Here is a 14,888-nt window from a genome sequence, read left to right as displayed (position 1 = left end):
ATTTGTTTTCCTTTCAAGATTTCTGAAGTATGATAAATTGAGTTGAGTGTCACGTTTGCGTCACATTTGCGGTGTTAAAAGTTAAAGCTAGCTCATAGAATATGTTTTCTCCAGAACAATGATCACATAATACCTCGATCTATATCTTTCAACCCTTCCACTTCTGCAATTAGTCTAATTTTTATCCCAGCCCCTTACACTCACACCTTCCCGTTGCCCTATGAAATAATACCTCATTTAAAGTTGAGTGGAATGATCCCAACTTTTTAAAAGCCCAGTCCGCCTCACTTCTTTGAGTGTGGCAATAACTAGGCCGTTTGAAAGAGTCAACTGGCCCATGACTGAAGGAATGCCTCACCTAATTCGGCCCACAATCAAACTCAACCACTCCGGCAAATTAGTTTTGATATTGAAATTAGTCCCGCCAAAGGCAATTGCTTTCGATCTTCCTGCTTTTATTTCTTACGACAAATGAGTTTGATTTGAAAATTCACATTTTCCTGCTTTTTTCTTGGGATGAGTTGCCTTGTAATAACTCCCTAGGTAGAATATAATTATTTATCCACATTTCCTCAATCGTCGTATTATCAGTGTCTTAATGCATATCGTCGACAATGCCGAAATGTTTATTTATGGATACAGTAAATGCAGCTCGTTGTAAGGACTTCGGCATCCCGTACTAAAATATTTCTAATTGGGCCGTTTTTATCTTGTAGATGACGTGGTATCGTGTCGTGTCGGACAGTGAAACCTTACCTTCTTGGTTCAAAGATTGATTCCTCTTCGTCCGGCGCCAACTACAAGTTCTTCCCCCTCCCCCATCTCAGGCCCCCTCGGCCCGCGGCGGCGTTTGATCACTCGCTAATTGCCGGTACAGGTTGTTCTTTCTATCGATCCACTAACTTTTTGTATGTCTTCCAGGGGTACTTAAACGGTGTTTATATTTAAGACAAGAATCAAGATTACCTCTTAAAGTTGCAGACTTTGTACAGCCCTATGAATAATTTCTAGTTCAATATTCGTCATCCAATTTGAATCTATTTTGTTCTCGTAAGAATATTGGAAAATCTAAAGCCTATTAGTACTCAGTCCTCGTGAGTTGGGCACTGAACTGACTAAGGCATGAACCAAAGTTTCAAATAGATAAATTTAGATCTGCCGCACTCTTCACACGTCGCGGTTTATCTTTTAGATTTCGAGTCTAATAGAATATTTCAAAGAAACGTTTATCAAATTGTTTCTTATTAAGGTTTCCTTGTATCTTCAAAGATAAATACGGCTGAAGCGCGTCGATAAGGCGACCTTACTTCTTTATCAAAATAGATTTGGAGTAAAAAATAGGGCCAACGAGGTCAGAGGCCTCATTTAACTGGAGGAGGGAGACAGGAGTCGCAGCTAGCTTCAAAAGTATGATAAGTTTGTTTTATATATTTACTACATCAATAATTGTCATCATCATCATTTTAGCTTTTTTCTGCTCATTGCTGAGCAAAGGCCTCTCTTCGCGCTCGCCGCCCTCATCTGTCCTGTGCTTCTCTCAATCATATGTAATCATCCTGCGACTTTCATTATATCGTCCGCCTATCTAATTGCAGGTCCGCCTATTTAATAGGTGTAATAATTTACAAGGTATTTATCACACCGAGTTGTTAAAAAATAAGAGAGAGAGAGAGAGAGAGAAGAGAAAGCTAATTAATGTCAATCTTCTTTGAAACGGTACAAAGTATGTATCAGACACCCCATTGTCACCGACCCAGCAGATAGGTGCCATTAAGGTAATTAGCCAGTAATGTGATTAACACGGCCCTTGTTTATAAAACTGTCGGTTTGTTTGTGCAATCTCGCTGAGTGGCCGCGTCCCACTGACCTGGCTTCTTGTGAAGCTTTTGTATTTGTAATAGTTGATTGACTAAGCCTCGCCCCCTTGGAATATTGGGATAGTCCTAGGTGCTATTCCAGGTTACTAACACTATTTATTTAAAAAACCAGCACCAAAATATTTTTTCTGCTAAGTTTAATAAAGACAAATTGAAAAATTGCACTTTTTAATGGAGTTCAGGTCAGGTACGAACCATGCCGGAAAGATGAGAACACCGGAATGGAAATTGAAGATAATGGATTAATTAAAAAGCAAAAATGGTATTTATAAAAAGGAGTGTCGGAAGAGGGTTCACCTCGTGGAAAATCTACGTTTAATTGCACGACGCCATCTGGAGGCCGGCGCACCTCAACCCTTCCAAAAATTATATCACAATAAAAGACTAATTACTTGAGAAATTCCGCCAATAAAGCCAACGCGGCGGCGTTCCGCTCGAAAAATAATAAAATTAATTAAAAACAACAGAGAACCGCCTTTCGCTCTCCTGTCAAACTAGACTATCATCATCACTTTTACTCGTAGTGGTCTGAATGAGACGGAGAATCTCGCGGATTTGAAAGCTCGTATTGAAAAGAGCGCGCGACGGTTTCGATAAATATTTGCCAAAGATTTCGTCGTCCACCGATATAATCAGTTGAAAACGAGAAAACTTTTTCAATTTTCACACAATACAAAGATCCCGGTTTAGAACTGCCAGAGAGATTAGTTTCGATTTTAATTAAATAATCTATGAAATTGGCGATAAATTAATACGCGGAATCAGCGGGCCCTTCGAAAAACTTTCGAAAATCTTCGAGAAACACACTTTCTTCCTTATTCATTCATTAATTTATACGTTCGGAAGTAAATAATTAAGTAGCATAACTTGCTGCGAAACAGCTGAAGTTAAAAAAATAAAATTTAATCAATAGAAATAGTGAGCATGTACAATATAACTTAGCATTGGTCTAAATAGCATAATTAAAAGAACAGTCGAAACAGAAAATAAAGAATTATTTAAATTAAGCAAAATAAAGTCTTTAGTTTTCTAATTAGATTTCCAAATAAGAAAGAAAGGAAAACAAATTACGCAAATTTTTCAAACTCAAAAATTCGATAACGGAATGTAAAGGGAAGGGGTTGCAGTCTAATTGAATTAAAAAGAAACACAAGTTAAATGAAGCGACGATTGCGTCGGGGAGATAATCCCGGGTGTTCCGATAAAACCTGAGACAATAACCGGATTTAACTGGTTTGAGGCAGTTTTGTTTTAAAGAATTAGTTAACAGCACAAAGGAACGCCCGGCCGCGATAACACTATACCGCGTGGCCAGAGGACATGAAAGTAGAGTCAAAGCTTCATATTATTTGTTTATATAATACTTATAAGAATGTTCATTATTTTCAAACTACTACTAAAAAAACTACCAAGCTGACTGTTTTGTCATTCAGCTAGCTAGCAGTTTGTAAGGAATTTTAGTAAGGATTTCTAGAGTTGGACATTTGGATAGCCCAATTTCATAGAGGCTCGTACTCTCTTGTGTCTTGTGTGTGTGTCTTCACGATTTGCGGGGGAACAATGCTTGTTATGCCACATTTCTCATAATATTTTATAAGCGAAACGCGTTAAATGTTACATGTTCAATACGAACTAACTTTAAAATATATATTAGCCCTAATAATCTCAATTAAATTTATTGAATGTATTTGCGAATTATAGTGTATGCTAAACACTCACGTTTCAAATTAAATTAGTCAACTCACCTACATCATTTATCGACGATAAAAATGTAGGTGAAGAAGAAGCGGCGCAACAAATTTTACTGCAATATTTTTTTCAATGACGTAATATACAAAATATTTAATATCACTTACTCTGCGTAATCGTGAAAGATACGAGTACACCTGGGTAGGTATAATAGAGAGTGGAGGGCGGGCATGAGGCGTGACCACGTGACCAGGTGCGACTGATGCAGGTGAGCGGCCGGCGTCGTGTGGTCTCGTGTCAGCGGCGGGCTCAATGTTTGTAGATGTTTTCCAGGAAAAAGGGTAAAGTTTCCCTTTTTCCTATAGTTTCTACGATAACACCTGAAATTATAACGAAAAAGAAAAATCTCCGTAAAAAGGATCATCTGCGTCCCCATTCTGTTGCACAAGTCTATTAACTAGTAAGAGGATACAGGAGTAAAAGTTGAAAAGAAACCAGGAAACCAAGTGTCGCAAGTTGCAATTATTTTTCCTCATAAAAAGTCAAAGTCTGATAACGCTGTTGTTATAGAAAAAGTTTAATAGATTCAGGGAATAATTACTAAAGCAGAGAGCTATATAAATTGATTGATTCTTGAATAGATTCTGTGTGTTAATCTTATCTTTCAACTGAACCCTAAAGTTGAAAAGAGTAACGTTAAAGGTTACAGGTAGGACAGGTGTGGGCGTGTCCGCGCCGGCGCGCAGGTGCGGCCCACCTGCCTTACCTGCCGCCCACCTCACACGCCTTGCGACGCGACCTACATTACCTATGTAGAGTTATGCTTGTGTCTTTGCCATTAAAAACGCGTTTAAATCTGTAGTCCGTGATCAGTATTTGAAGTCTTTATAATTTTAGACCATCGCACATCATATAATCATCGATGCTTAGTTTAACCTTCTATAAGACTGAAACTATAAGTAGTCGACATTTCCGTCCATAATCATGTAGCGCTGTAAAAGCTTGACTTAGTCTCTAAAACTTAATTTGTGTGCTTGACTTCTAGATATTATTTCAAGCACACACACACTTCAATGCGGTCGTGCGTCTTCAGCAAAAACAAAACGAACCCAACCCGCTGTCACCTTCGCGCACATAAATTTTTTGCGCACTTAACCCTGCGACACGGAAGAGGCGTCGTCTTGCGCTGAAGGGTTGACCTCTCGCTGACCTGGGGATCGCCGGTATTCTAATATCGACTATTATAATTTTACTGCTCGAACAATATGTAGATATTCCTACAAAATTTCCGGATCACAGATTTTTATATAAATAGATAGATTATACTTGTATTAGTATTAACAAATTGTAAAAGATAGACTTAATTCTACAAGAATGATCTAATAGTCCATTGAATACAGTAAAACCTTAGTTCCTTTTAAACCGTAAGAATGCGCGAGAAGTTTTTGCATTTAGACATTTTGCTATAATATGTAGTTACATATTATAGCAAAATGTCTAAATTACTAGTTAGTAACTATAGTCCGCCAGCTACTGTACCTTAATTAAACCCGTGTTACCCCTTCCCGATGACGTGTACAACTCAAACAAACAGACGACTCGTCTCAGAGTGATGCAGTTACACAACCATTACCATTGACACAAATAAACGTACTTATGTGCTAGACAAGCCACATTGCACAAATAAAAGCAAATGAGAATTATTTTAGCAGAAATTATCGTTAGTCACGCTTCGAAATAAAATGTATTATTTTGATCATCACACTTTCCGCTTAATTTTGAATGAAATGATATAAAGTTCAATGTTTTAACTTTTAAATAACTTCGAAACTCCTTATAAAAGTAAAAATAAGAACAGGAGTGTTTTTGTTTTCCACAGTTTTCCGTTCATTTATATACCTATCGGATCATTGTAAAAAGTTAATTTCATTAAACTTCTTATTACCTGCTAGAAATGTCTCCTATCGTATCTAGTGTTAATTGATAGAGATCAGGGCCAGCTTCGCTCCCGCGGGAGGCAATGTAATTGGAGTTTTAATGGGAACAGGTGTGCCGCAAATGGAACGGTGCGTCACCATGTGAGCTAATATTTGATTACTCCACGCATTGGTTACCGGCTCGTACTGAGAATACACGACGGGTTCGTGTAACTCAAAATATGATTCGTCGTTTAGTATTATAGACTAGCCGATGCTCGCGACTTCGTTCGCGTGGCCGAACAATTTTTGATAAGAAGTCAAAATGATTAGAGAAATTTTATTGTACAGACAAAGGCGTAACGATACCTATATATACAGAAGATGCTAATCAGACTGAAAAACGATATTTCCTATAGTTTAGCTGGACCATTATTATGACTCTTCTTCAGGTGTTCCAGATCTTCGATGTTTATACATCAACAGGAAATGCTCATCACGCTGAACAACTTTTATTAGGGCGTCATTTCTATATTTCCTATATTTTAGCTGCACCATCATGGATCTACATCAGGTGTTCCAGATCTTCGATTTTTATATCTTAACAGAAAATGTTCATCGGGCTGAACAACTTTTATTAAGGTCTCATTTCTATATTTCCTATAGTTAAGCTGTACCGTCATTGTTCTTCATCAGGTGTTCCAGTTTTCAAAATCATTTAAGCCCTATATGTTGCCCAGGCTTAATAGCTATATATGAAAAAAGTTTAATTTAAATCCGTCCAGTGGTTTCGAAGATTAGCGTGTACAAACAGACAGACATGAAGACAAACAGACAGAATTTTTTTCAAATTCTTATTCTGTTACTAAGACTCTATCGCCTAATTTTATTTTTATGTAAATTTATTCAAGGTATAGACTTTTTCTACTGTTTTATTATAATGTATTGATTATATAGATTTAGAGTTTCCTTTCTTGATATAACTAGATCTCTGTAGGTGTTTTATACTGTCGTCGTCATCTAGTGATGGATGGTCAATAACCATTACACATCTGGGAACTAGGAATTTGTAATTTAATTAAACCAGACTAGATACTTAACGATCCAAAGACGGCAGGTTACAAAATATTTCCTACCTCGAAAAGTTTATACCGTAGACATTTCTTAAACAATCGCCGGCATCTGTATCTATATTTAACTTTCACATTGAGTATTGCAGGTTTAATTTAAATGTTACGCGATGTTTGTTGCTCAATCAAACAATCGCGGAACAAGACGCGCAAAGTAACAAGTAACGAGGCAGCAAAAATGGCCGGCAGGCAGAACCTGGATTGAAGTGCAAATGGAGTAATTCCGGCGCTCCTCAAGACGAACAAACATAAATTTGATTAGGCAGGTTCCGCGCGCCGGTGGCAATCAACAAAGCTGCAGATATATTTTGTTTGCACGTGGGTAAAGCTCGTGTTTGATTGAAACCGGGGTGTACTATGAAACGTAGAAAGTCGGTAAACTTAAGAGTAAATTGGGCGATGTCTAATGCTGCTTTCGCTGTTTGTTTATTATTGCTTCTTTAGAAATGTCTATATTGGGAGCTAAACTTTTGAGATGTACCTATAAATGCACAATTACGCTAAATATGTAAAAAGACAGTCTAAACCCTGTATAAAAAATAATACTAACTACCTATAGAATTTTAGGATCAGAACGAACTACTGAAAAGAAATGGCTTTAAACATTAAATACATTTATTTTATTTATTTATTCATAAACTTACTTGTTATAACAAATATATGTTTGTGCCAAACTGCAAAGCAAATATCATAAATATTTACAAAATTTCTCTTGAAAAAGTGCCTGTGAAAATTTAAATCTTATATAAACTTTGGAATGATAAAATCCTTTCACGTAATCAATGCCATTTATTTATAGAAAAGAATATGATAAAAATGATTTCTGTAAATTTACAAATACGTTACGCGGTTCCATTTGGAGAGCATTGTGGTTTGACTTCATGCACCCCTTCTATTTGCACACGTTTGCAAACGATGCGGAGATAATGTAGCAGTTCGGTACACGTATCGGTAATACAAGTAAATAACAATCAACTTCAATGAGTTTATGAACATCTTGAAAGTCTACAGTCTTAGATATGTTGCACTATATCTTCATTGTTATTCTAGGGGTGTTTGCTAATAATTTATTTGAACATATAGTAATATTTTAAAACAATCATTTCATTTGAACACTTCCACAAATTCCATCTCTTAGTAGTTTATCGGTATTCATTCTCATTGGTATTGTAATTACCAGTTATCACTACATACATAGTATACCTAATACACAAGCTGTAATACAATGTCTGTCTGTTTGTAAGCGTTATTCTTTTAAACCACGCAACGGAATTTGATGCAGTTTTCACTGTTATTTAGATAATTTATTACTGAAGTTTACCCATAAATAACCGCGAAACCGATCTAAAACGCTTATAAATCGCTACTGTATTTTCAAAAACTGCCTGATATATAAATCCATTTCTGGATATTATGATATAATATAATATTCGCGTCTTGTTGAAAGTCTTGATCCGTCGATACGGGGCGCGTGCCTCGCCAGGTATCTGGCATGATTTTATTGCGCTTCCACAAATATTTGCTTCATCCCCCTCACCGCTCGAGATTGATCAATTTATGCCATATTTTCATTCCATTTTACGACGCTCATCAAAAGTGAAGCAGGTACTGTTGAATGTAAAACGTTTTTATCTTGGATTAAGATAAAAATAGGGGGATCTCAAATTGTTTCAAGAAACGGGTATGTTATAAATATTAGTGACTTATTTCGGTTTTTTCGGTAGTAAGAATAAACCTGACAGAATTGCATAAAAAAAGTTCTGATTTATAGAAATAAAACTAAAGTTTTCAAATGTTTGTAAGTACACTAAACACAATAATTGTAAAAGTTCTTCAAATTAACACATGACTTAAACGCCCTGTATTCTACAGCAAGCCAGTCCACTTTGTTAACATCTGGCGGGATCTCCAATTCTGTGTATAGAAAGTGTTAGAATATGACCACAATTTTGTAATCGAATATTGTAGTTTTAACTACAACTAAATATATCAAAGACTCATAAAGAATCAATACCACAACACCATAATTTTTGTACCGTGTCTAAAAAAAGCGTATGTAAAGTTATATGCATCCAATTAAAACCTAATATTATGAAACCATTTGATTACCATTTCAAAAGAAAATCTCTTGTCTCACATTTTTGTGGTATGTGTCAAAATCATTTATTCACTATGGGATACTACTTTGAAGTAGGTATAAAAACTTACCACCGCAGTTCGGACGTCGTCGTTTTACTACAGACAAATCGAATTACTTCCCGCGCTCGTCAACTTTTCTCTCGCTAGTGAAAATGCCCAATGCTTTGTCAAAAAACTGGAAAAATATCACCACATGAATTTGGAACTGTTTGAATAGTTACACATTATTTAGGAGAGTTTTCTACAGAACTTGATGAAATAGATGAATAAAAACTTGATAAACTTGAAAATAAATTTGAAATCGGCGAAGTACAGACACAGATCAACCTAGCAAAATCGCTGATACTTCCACCGCAAGCTCTATGCAGATGATTCAATGTACATGCAACATTCTCATTTCATATTATTGATTTGATATCTGATGTAGTATTGTACGTTTGTTTGAATGAACCACTGTGCACTACTGTGCAGGCAATATTGCGATGGCTACTTTTACGTCTTTGATTGTTTGTATATTATGTTTGTGTTCCACTTTACATCCTGATAGATCGTCGCTTCGTTAACTAAGTATGTTTTATTTATTGTATTATTTTTAAATATCTTATTCCGTCTTTGGTAGACCAAAGACACAAAGTACTCAATATTTTATTGTGATTGTATTTTTTGTTTCTCCTACCATTATCGGGTGCCTTTATTAAAGTACTATGTGTTTCAAAATTTCCACGAAAGCAGTACTCCGGGAAGTACCTATTATTTAATATCGAATTGATAACATCTCATCTCAGAGTCAAGTTATTTTTGTAAACCTTATGATAACCTCAAGTCAGAAGTGAATGTGCCGGTGCGACACGTGTAGAGCGGCCTCGCGGGTCAGCGTCGGTTGGTGCATTCGTGTTATGTGTGACATTGTTGTCAACAATAACATCGTTGTCATATAATGTACCGAGAAACTGTTTCGAGGTCGTAAAAGGTAATTAATTGAATAAATGTTCTTTCATAAACTTATATTTAATGTTAGATTTTTGCAGAAAAATATCTCAATGAATGTATTGTTTCTACATAGAAGCAATAGATAAAAATATATCTATTATATCTAATATATCTATAAATAGATATCTATTTATCTATAGAAACATTTTCATTATGGATGTTTTACTGTTTTAAAAAACATTAAAATATCCAACACAAAAATTAATTTGAATTTGAAAAACATAAACGGATCATAAAGGAATATTTTTGTACTAACTTTTAATCCCAGAATAGAACATAATTAAAACAATCGCATAGTGTTGCAAAAGTATCAAATAAACGTAGTGTAGCGCGGTGCGACACGCCCGGCACAAATAACTTAGAAGAGCGTCGTAGCGATATCTCCACACTCCATGGCTGTGATTTTTAAGTATTTTACTGCTTAGTTAGATATGTTTTATAATAATATGCACTATTAAAAAAAAACTACCCGGGAGTAGAATACAAAACTGTCTTAACATCAAGGAGGATATATTATTTATGGTATAAATAATAAACCTAATCCTCCTCTGCACCATTGATGTAAATTGAGAACAAATGAACAGCATATAGCAGCACAGACGTACTAGTTTACGTTATATAGTAATAGCATTACTAGTTCTATACTATCAATATATTAGGAGAATATGTTATTAAAGCAAAACATATTACTCTCATACTCGTAAGACATTACGTAGCAAGTCACTAATTGAAACGACTTGAAGACTTAGCAATTAGTGGAGTTGAGAGACCAGTGGACAACTCGCCAGTGGCCGCGACACATGCGCAAATGTTAAAAAGCTCGGACCACACGGGTGCCTTTTTAGGTACCGAAATACAGATTAATTTTCAAATACTCAATCCAGGACGTAAAATAAAAGAAATCAGAAAAAAGCCTTGAAATTCAGAAGCGAAGAAGTGTTTCTATCTCCCATCTTCAGTGACATTAATATGAAAAAAAGTCTGATCACTTCATCTACGTCACAGTTAAAAGTCAAGTTAAGCTTTATATAATAATCTGTATAAAGTCATGCTAGTCATGAAAATAAAATGTTTATAATTCACCAACTCTAAAGACGATTTTCATCTAGTGAGAATCAAATCTTTGGAACTTTCTTAGACTTGTCAAGAGGTTACCAATTAGTCAAATTGAGCCTTCGAGGTTACCACCGGCCCCTCCCCTCTGCAACCCTCCTCTCCGTCGTCTTTGACTTAGTTCATTTGGCCACCTTAATCACTCATGTCCACTAATCATTATATACTTGACTAAGTTGTGAAGCAAGTGCATTCGTTGCTTTTGAATTAGACTTCGTTAGTTTAGCTATGTCTATTTAACGACCGTTGAGTGTTGTCACTTGTTAATATGTTATTAGCGCTACCTGGTCACGGTCAGCACCTTTTCAGTCTTCTCTCTGGTCGGGGCAGTAATTTGCAGTCGACCCTTACTCCTCGTTCCGTGGCAATCAAAGTTGGCTCATCCATATGTATTGGCGGCCCCAATCTAACTAGACGAGGCCAAATACGATTAGTTAACGACTAATATGCATTTTGGTTTATAATAGTCACGTGTCTTGAAAATAAAAGAAGTATTATTGATTAAAATATAATATATATATATATATATATAATATAATATTTTGGGCCGAATCACAATGATGGTAAACATATAAGACGTCTGATTGATAGACCATTAACATTCTATAAAGAATAGGAAAGCATTCACGTTGCTGAATACGTAAATAGCGCTCTCGATTCGAAGGTAATTATGATCGCGCATATCATGATCGTTAGTGTATTGCAAGAACTAAAATAATATTATGACATAGAGGTAGAGATGTGTGTGTGGTGTGAGTAATCCTTTTTAATAATTCATTATGTGTTTGAAAAATCAAGGAAATATATAGAAGAAATATATTACATTTATTCATCTAAAATACCGTCTGTTGTCACTCTACACAATTTTCTCTATTATATTTTTAATTTTTTTGTGAGAACTAACATAATTTGATTACATTATCGACTGGAACGATCTTCCTTTATTTTTTTGGGCACTGGCTCACAATCCGTATTTAATGGAGTGGTGGCGTCCTTATTTGATTTCTCGCTTAAATCGACAGGAGATAGTCGACTCTTTTTGTACTGTTCTTGGCGCCGATTCCGGTCAGCATTTAATATTAAAACGAAATCTATTGAGACACTGTAGGATCTGGTAATAGTCATTAATAAAAGTTTATTTTTGACTGTTAAATCGTGTAAAAAGTACTTACAAAAATTACATAGATATAACTGAATTAGTGTATTTTGAAATCGATATATTTGAAATTACGATTAAAAGATCTAAACAATATGAAGAAAGTTGATAAATATATTACACACATGGGAGTGTACTTGTGTGGTATAAGGGGAAACATAGTTGGGTCTACAGTCAAATAAAGTATAGACAAGAACGCAAGTACCGCATCCTGTAGTAGTCAGTCGTCGCTGCTGCGGACGCTGGTGGCTCGCGGGTCACTGCCGTTGAAGCGAGCGATTTATAGCTAACCTGATTTATAGTGTAATGGTACAGGGTTGTCTTATGCATTAAAATAATATATATTCTAAGAAAGGTGTTTGCAAGTCACACCGTTTTGTAATGTTGAAAGGATTCATCACGTCAGGGATGAAAGTATGCTGGAAAGACCACTCTTCCAGCAGTTCAATTTAGACTATTTAGTACGACTGAATATGAAATTCGAATATACATTTTCGAAAATTTTAGAATTCATCATTTCAACTATTTCCATTTGGCTTTTACTTTTATGCTGGTCAGAGAGCAGAGAAAAATAGAATGTGCCAGCTGCTTCTCCCGCGCAGATTGTAAAGGTCAATTAGATTAGATAAAAAGTGCTACTAACTGGGGATTCCTCTAATAGGCATTAGGCTAGCAACCTGTCACTATTTAAGAAACTTATACCATTAACGATACTAGATTCCAGCTAATTGTTGCCTTTTAGTTACTACTAAATGGAAACGAGTATGTTTCTTGGCTCAGCTTACCTCTAAGGGATAAATACGTACTATTTCTGTCACTGTAACGTGCTCGAATTTTATTCTCGGCTGTGACGCCTCAATATTCGAGCTCCGCTTTTTGGAAACATAATTATTTATGACAAGTGTCATAAATACCTGTATGTATTTGATTTCTGAAAGTAGCCAACCCTATTCGTGCAGGCGTTGAGCGATTAATGTAACTCTCATTGCGATTCCGACGCTGTTTCAATTCATTGCTGTTTGTCCACACCACCACGACACGAGATCTTTGGTAATGTTTCAATTCTATTAACAGTATCCATATAAAGCAGTGATTTTCATGAAGAAATTTTAGTATATTGTCGCCCTAAATATATTTGCGTAAATACACATGCGTAATACACGCCTTAAATATCGTTAAAATTGTGTAACAATACATGAGCATTTTTTGAACTGAATCACAAAGAATTAAATATTTTATCCTGAAATGGCAATTTTATGGTCATCAAATATTCTTCATTGTCTAGTTTATTGAGATGAACAGAACGAAGATTTATATGAATGTAACACATAAAGTGAAATTTAGGATTTCGCAAGAAAAAATAATAATAAAAAGTCTTGTCCGAACGGGCAATAAATACGAGACCGCGGCACCCGCGCTCCGCGACCCCGCTTCTATTCTCTATGCAAATATAATAGGCTTTATCTGTGCTTCATTTCAACTAGGTACGTCCACACCAAGACCTTATTGTCCAGTATGGATAGCAGAAAAAATGTTTAACTGTTTAGAATTTACTTTTCTCATTAAATCCTTAATTTTATCTTTCGAAAGTTTCTACATACGTACTAAGATGTTCGGGTGGATTCACTTTGCAGTATAATCTATTAGCTGCGCCTTGGGGCTTCGCTCCCGTGGAAATTTCGGGATAAAAAGTTCCCTATGTGTTATTCCAGGTTATTTTCTACCAGTGTACCAAATTTCATAACAATCTGTGCAGTAGATAATGCGTGAAGAGGTAACAAATAGACAAATTTTCGCATTTATAATATTAGTTGGAATTAGTTGGGATTGACGAAATAAGTATACACCTTTTAGAAACGATTGCAATTCCACACGTAGCGCGTTGGTGCTACGAATAATCTACGAAATGCTACGATGGCGTAGTGTCACTGCCTCTGCTACGAGAAAAATTCTATGGATTCAATTATAGGTTGGAGCTACGCGTCTACGACGTCGTGGCTGCAACCTACGATGTTTATTTTTGAAGTACACGGATGTTTTGATTGGGTAGTTTATATTTATTCGTATATTAATTTGTGTTTCTATCCGTACATGTTTTCCCAAAACATGTTTATATTCATTTTTTTTCTTTATTAAGTCTGAGCCATAAATACAGTACATGGTTATAGGTACAGTCGGCAATAAAAAAATACGATAAGCAAAAACTTGGCCTCTGCGGCCAAGCGATGAGGAGGCCATGCCTCTTGACAAATAGCTCATTGGCATTTACATTAATGCTTGTTTTATTAAACAAATGGACAGAACATGTTTTTTGCGTTACTTATTATACTAATTTAGTTGCCATGGCGGTTTTTCTTATAGTAGAAGACTATCTTTTAAGTTTTGTGTAATTAAAATGACTATTTAATTGGTAGACATTTTGAAACGATTGCTCAAGACAAGACTCAAAAACAGGAGTATTATAATTTCAGGGTTCATGTACTTGATATAGTTTTAAAAAATCTGTATTAGCTCATAAATAACAATCACATATAAGTATTGTTTAACGATTGGTACACGAATTTATTATTCTTTTAATATTTTAAGTTATGATTGTCCAAAAATAAGTGTGATATTTTCGTTGTTCACGTTTGTAAGTGAGTTTATTTCACCATATTTTCAAAATAAATCTTAAAATTAATACCGATACCTATTCCCTACCTAATTACCTATCGATATGAAATCTGGAATTCTGGAATATGTTTTTTTTCATCTCATTATTATTGACAAAATTAGTTAAAAAGCATGTGTGACATGTATAAGAAAAGCATTTAAATATGAATTATATTAACCGAAAATTAATTATGACTAAACAATGCACGTTCCGCACGGAATTCCG

General features: G+C 35.4%; 1 protein-coding gene across 3 annotated transcripts in view; it reads left to right on the top strand.

Moving 5' to 3' along the window:
- LOC128671190 (uncharacterized) overlaps positions 1 to 14,888 on the top strand; it is a 476,937-nt gene that overhangs the window by 39,118 nt on the left and 422,931 nt on the right. The gene's annotated exons all lie outside the window — the stretch shown is intronic.

This window comes from Plodia interpunctella, chromosome 7, assembly GCF_027563975.2.
Source record: "Plodia interpunctella isolate USDA-ARS_2022_Savannah chromosome 7, ilPloInte3.2, whole genome shotgun sequence".
In the NCBI taxonomy this organism is placed as follows: domain Eukaryota; kingdom Metazoa; phylum Arthropoda; class Insecta; order Lepidoptera; family Pyralidae; genus Plodia; species Plodia interpunctella.
This window is presented reverse-complemented; position numbering and strand designations above follow the sequence as displayed.